Source organism: Carex rostrata, chromosome 19, assembly GCF_964058835.1.
Source record: "Carex rostrata chromosome 19, lpCarRost1.2, whole genome shotgun sequence".
Taxonomy (NCBI): domain Eukaryota; kingdom Viridiplantae; phylum Streptophyta; class Magnoliopsida; order Poales; family Cyperaceae; genus Carex; species Carex rostrata.
This window is the reverse complement of record NC_135936.1, coordinates 6,128,995-6,134,994: the sequence shown is the minus strand read 5'-3', so window position 1 is coordinate 6,134,994 and position 6,000 is coordinate 6,128,995. Positions and strand designations below refer to the sequence as shown.

The following is a 6,000-nucleotide window of genomic DNA, read 5'->3' as shown; positions in this document are numbered from 1 at the left end:
AATTTGCACATCTGTATTTTTGAGTAATGTTAGTTACGAGAATATAATTCACATTGCACATAATAAATACTTATTGTATTCTATTTGAAATGTCAAGTAGAGCAAGATGGTGACAGATTTTCTCATCCTATTCTAACAACTTCATGTGCAGTGTTCACTAAATTAACTTTACGGGTTTTTTTTTTTTTTTTTTTTTGTCTGTTTTGAAATATCTGCAAATGTCAAATAGAGCAAGATAGAAAGCGCATGTGTTTATTTGAGATATGTGTGAATATCCTATTACATCGTTAGTTACTTACATATCTATTTTATATACGAGGAGGGTTCAAATGCACTCAAATTTTGGAAGGGTTTGCACTGTTCATTGCAGTGCTGGTTCTTTCCTGACCATCTGATCTGTATCCAGTTGCTCCAATCAATCCGAAATCTCTATTGTTGACACGCGGGAGAGTAGGAGACACGTGTTTCTTCGTTCACTTTGCCTAAACCTCTGAATTATTCGCAATCCTTCTTCTCCGCCTCTCACTAAATTATTCTTTTTCTCCGCATTTCCACGAAAAATAGAATTCCACTCCCTTTCTCCGTCTACCTTTCTTCGCCTTTCTCTCCATCTTTTTTCTTTGCCTTTCTCCGCCTATCCATGCCTCTCTCAAGGTCTAAGGGTTTCTTTATCTCTTCTTTTTAAATCTTCTCAAGGTATCTCTCTCTCTCTCTGATTCTTTGTTTGTGTGTTTTACTTGCTCAAATTGGCTTAAGAAATTTATCTTAGTTTCCCACCTTTTCAAATTCGAATAGACCGGGAAGGTAGAATTATCTTAGTATTAGACAAATTTCTTAGAGATTAGATGTAGTAATTATAATTTTGATGATTCTATTTTTCAGCCAGGAAACATGGTAAGCAAAAAGTTGCATGCATGGACTCTTAGGAGCATAGCTTGGAAGGCCAAGGAGAGACTGGATAAGAAGCTCAGTAAATAGAGAGAATCAGTGATAAAAAAGGTAGAGATTCTATTTTTCAATTGCTTGCTGATTTTATTTTGACATTCTATTAGATCAAGGAAAAGCGAGAATCCAAAATTGGCATTTTGCACCCTACATTATTCAAATCTGGCCATACCTTCATCGCTAATTTGAAAATATTTAGGAAGCAATCAATGAAAAACATTTTGATGTCAATTAAAAGTAGTAGTTTTATTGAAAATAACAAACGAACCAAAATTAGGAGTTTTGTTTTGAAGACTATGTCATGAAGTACTGGTACAAAAATGCTTTATAATCGTTCTCACTATTTTTATATGTTAACTAACCTTTATCTTATTATTTCCTTAGGGACGCTGGATCCTCTGATGGTAAGTTAAAGTTTTAGTCTATTAGCATTCCTATAATTAACTTTTAAGTTTTCTGTTATTTAATTAAATTTTATGTTGTGCGTGGTAGGGCCCAGATTCTCCTCTCAGTGGTGCTCAAATGATACAAGAAGTGAACAAGCGAGTTAATTTATTTATAACTTCTACAGAATCACTCGATTTAGGAGACATTTCGTTATACAACCTCAGGAGTCCAGCAAGTCCTTTGAAGGAAGTATCAAAAATGTGAAAATTGTTCCATTGTTGCAATCCAATAATTTCATTTTGATCATTCTATTGATGTCAATATTTGATATTGTGCTTGACCTCCATTTAGAAACTTTTCGGCTATGCCCCTCCCCCAATTTGTTCTTTCTGTAATGAATCTATGAAAATAAAAAGGATACTTTGGCCAAATAAAGTCCTAAAACTGAGTTTCAGGTTTCACATCACTTGGGGAGTATAAAACTTTTTTGTACTACAAGAGTATTTGAGATTTTTTTTGGGGCTGTAAGATCAGAATGAAGAATTTGTTTACTTTAAAATTGAACCATTTTTTTTACTATAGTGACGGGCATTATTTTTTCTCTAATTTTAGGCTGCTTAAACCAGGAGGTATATTAATTTTGGTAAGGATATTTATTACCTAGCTCTCAAATTTTGGAAGCTATATATGTATTCCTTGATATCGCTATGTTTATTGTGTGTCTTTGTAGTTCTGTGTCAGATAACCAACGGATCCATCATCACAAATTCATTCTATGAACTAAGAATGATGTTGTCGGAAGATTATATATACGTAAGTAGATGTCCAATGCTTATAATAGTTCATTTTTAGTTACTTTTTAGATGTTTGGCAACAATGTGAAATAGAGAATGGAGAATAGAGAATAGTTCATTGTATTCCAACTCCTTTCGGCAAAGTAAAATGTTTATAATTGAATAATACTATGATATTGACAACATGTCTTTTTTATAACAAGAGAATATTAAACGATATTTTGTTTTCTGTATCTTATTGGACGCTTTTACTGATATTCTATCTTTGAAGCAGACAATGGCTTGGATAATCGATGAATATTTCAAGTTCTACAAATTGTTAGGTAAAGAAGGGTTTTGGGAAATTCTTCTGGATATATTTGTAAGAGTATATTCACTTAAAGTCAAAAGTATTTTAATTTTCGGGGTTCAACCAATGGGTTCTATTGCAGATATTTCATGTCCTAAATTAGAATAGATGAAATAACTTAAAAATGAGAAGATGAATGATGTTGCATCTGTTATTTTCACATTGACCCTCAGGTAATTGTCCTCTTTGATTGAAAAAACCAATAGTGGAATATATACCAATATCCTTTTGGGATGATATCTCAACTTGATTTATATTTTTATACAACAGTTGATGGAAGCTAAATTGATACTCGAGTTCAAGGGGCATGACATTAATGGAGTTTCCTTTTGTTTTCTTTTTGCAGGGATTTATAATTATACCTGTTGAGGCTGATTATTTCCTTGACACCAAGCCTCCAGAAGTATTTTTTGGTCTGAACATCGACCATGGCTGGTTGATGAGGATACCAACCTGCTCATCTATGGCAATTGATGGCCACTAAGGTAATTTTTGGATTTTCTCTCTCTTGGTTGGTAATTGGTGTTTGGCAATTTATCTTCAGGGGTGCCTTTGCAAAACAACACAAAATTTTTAGACCAACATGATGCTACTAATAAGAAATGAATTTAAAAATTATCATTATTATTAAGTTAATGATTACAAGTCTTTCTGCAGGTATCTGGTTTATATCACTTTTGCTTTTGTTTGTCAGTTCAAAAGTTGTGGGATGCTCGGCTCATTAAAGGAGGATCTTCAGAAAATGTTATCGTGTGTAGGTGATGATCATTAGTAAATGCTTTTGCAATGTTCTATAATTTTGCATATTACTGTAATTTTGTTCATTAATTTTGGCATGATAGTTTTTATATATAAGAACTCACATAAATAGATAAGTATTTACTAGACCGTTAAATCAACACCTGTAACAACATAACAGGTTCTCACAATATATATTACACTTACATTATCTACACCTCTACCTAACTATCCATAACAACAGTGTTCACAACATGACAGGGATGACAAAGTATTGGTCACCATATGAGAAGACTAAATGCCATGTAAAGCTATTAAGTTTAGACGAGTGAGACGATCTGTCCATGAGAGATCTCATTTTTGAGACTTTGAAGCTAAAGGTTCAACTCTAGAACCCGAGATCCACCTTGCTGATTATGAGAGAGATTTTCTGGTATGCACATTTTTATGGTTTGTTTCGTGTTTTTATGGTAGACTGATTCTTTATTATTAATTTATTTTACCAATTCATATTAATTTTGCACAATAAACATTATCTTTCTTATTTCCTTTATAATCAATTTCCTGGTGGTTTGAGTCCGCATACCAATACATATAGGAAACTGGTACCAGTCAATACCAGTGCTCAAAACAACTAAACAACATTTAGTTGCTTCCTTTTCTTATTTCCTTTGGTTAAGTTATATTTGATGTGATAAGATTTTTACTTAAAAACAGTAAAACATATCACAGTTAATTTCTGTCATTTGTGTTTTCTTTTCCAGAATTTTTAGCTTGAGTAGAAAGATGAGGTAATTCTTAGAGTAACAATCATGTAGTCAAGTTAGTAGAGGTATACTAACATACCTTTGCTATTGAACGTTATCCAAATTTTGAAATGATTATTTGACCTGTTCTTAATAAGGAATTTGAGGTGCTTTTTTTTTGTCGATGAATGATCAACATCTGCAACTGTGTCGAAAAAGTTTTTTATCATTTTCTGAAAATGTTTTATTTCATACTTCAAATCTTAAGAAGCGAGAATTTGGTCTGTTTTAAATATTTTGTGGTAAATAAATGTTAAATCGTTAAGCAAAGTATAGTAAGAATTATATAAGAAAAATTGATGTATTGTTTACTTTAACTAATAGTACTTTTAACTGATATTAAATGCACCCAATCCAGGTCAGTTAGGATTTTAATTTGTTTCACTGTTGAAATCCAATGCCTTATTAATTTCACCGTTGTTGCTCATCACATTTTTACATGATAACTACCAAATTTAAAAGAGTTAGGATTATAATTTTTCTTATTTTCTTTTCATTGATCTTTGTATTATGGATTTGATTTTTACTTATTTGAATTATTTTTGACAAATTGTTTTTGGGACAGAAAGGTGAAATTTGCATGGAACTCCAGCTGCTGAGGGTGTATCCGAGCTGACATAAAGAAAAAATCTTTTATGTTTCTCTTGCTTCATACCAATTCTCTCTCTCTCTCTAAGATATTCTTAAAATTTTGATTGCTTCTTTTTGTGGTCTTTGATGTTCATAAGATCAAATTAATTTTGTTTAGATCTGATTGCATGTCAACTTGACTTGGATAATTTTGGTACTGTTCAGCAGGCCCGGCCCTGACCCAGGGTACCCAGGGCGATGGCCCTGGCCCCCCAAATACAAAAAAAAATGCTTGTACATGTTAAATTTGTCTGGGCCGAACTTTATTCAAACAAAAAAGCTATTCTTGGTTGATCTTTACAATTTTTTTTTTGTCTTGGCCCAAACAAAAAAGACATTTCTTTATTCTTTGTGACACGGTAAACTAGAAGAAACAGAAAAGGCGGCCGAACTATGTGAAATGACAAACGAGAAGAACAAAAAAAAGTAAAAAAACCTAGATCAGGGAATTCCGCCGTTTCTTCATTCTTTGTAAATCAATTTAAAGATAAACGAGGAATTGAGAGAAATTAAAAAACTTAGTTCTTTTCATGAGTCACGATCTCGTTCTGCGGCAGTGAGTGCGAGGTAAAGTCTTGACTGAGTGAGGCGGAGGCGACGTTTGGTTAGAGCAAGGTCGACACAACAATACATCGACACAGTATCTAGACTGGGTGAGGCATGGTGGCAACTGCAGCCTCTGGATTGGACTGTCGACGGCTCAACGATGCATCTGTCTCATTATCTAGGTTTTATCATTCTATTATTTTATTTTATTTTTAATTTAAAACAATATTTCCTAAAAAACATGCATCAAATAGCAAAAAAGAAACAAAAAAAGAGAGGGAGAAGAGAAAATAAAACTTCAAAAAGGTTCTATTCAAAAGCTTTGGAAGAAAATCAAACCACAAAATGAGTCTTTGAAAAACCAATTTGAAAGTGAGGTACACGAAGAAACAAGAAATATATTTGAAAACCAAAATGAGATAAATAAAAATGAGCTAAATCAAGAAACAATAGATGTGTATGAAAATGAAAATGGGGTAAATGAAGAAATAACAAATGTGCTTAAAAAATAAACTAGTGAAAATAATGAAGGAATTTATCATTTGTCTGAGTACTTAGATTCTTCGTTATCTATAAATATATATGATCCTAGAGTGTGGGATGACTTAGATTCAAAACTGAGAAATTTACTTGTTGAGAATAGTCCTATTAGAGATTCTGATATTAATTTTTCTAAGGATAATTACAATAGGGAGTTCTCCACATATTATTTTAATCAAAAATTAAAAAATGAAGAACTTATTAATAGAAAATTATTTGTTTACTCAAAAGATTTAAATAAAGTGTTTCATTTTTGTTGTAAGAC

General features: G+C 32.1%; 1 long non-coding RNA gene across 11 annotated transcripts; it reads left to right on the top strand.

Moving 5' to 3' along the window:
* Positions 1-460: 460 nt before the first annotated feature.
* On the top strand, positions 461-4,771 carry LOC144571305 (uncharacterized). Of its 11 annotated transcripts, XR_013517473.1 has the most exons (11): positions 466-696; positions 883-999; positions 1,330-1,349; positions 1,438-1,592; positions 1,945-1,975; positions 2,063-2,145; positions 2,401-2,449; positions 2,822-2,960; positions 3,133-3,233; positions 3,475-3,646; positions 4,585-4,771. It is a non-coding gene; the product is annotated as an uncharacterized LOC144571305 (long non-coding RNA). The 11 variants fall into 11 exon arrangements; XR_013517472.1 differs by having other exon boundaries at positions 464-696; positions 1,438-1,975; XR_013517478.1 differs by lacking the exon at positions 1,945-1,975.
* Positions 4,772-6,000: the final 1,229 nt, after the last annotated feature.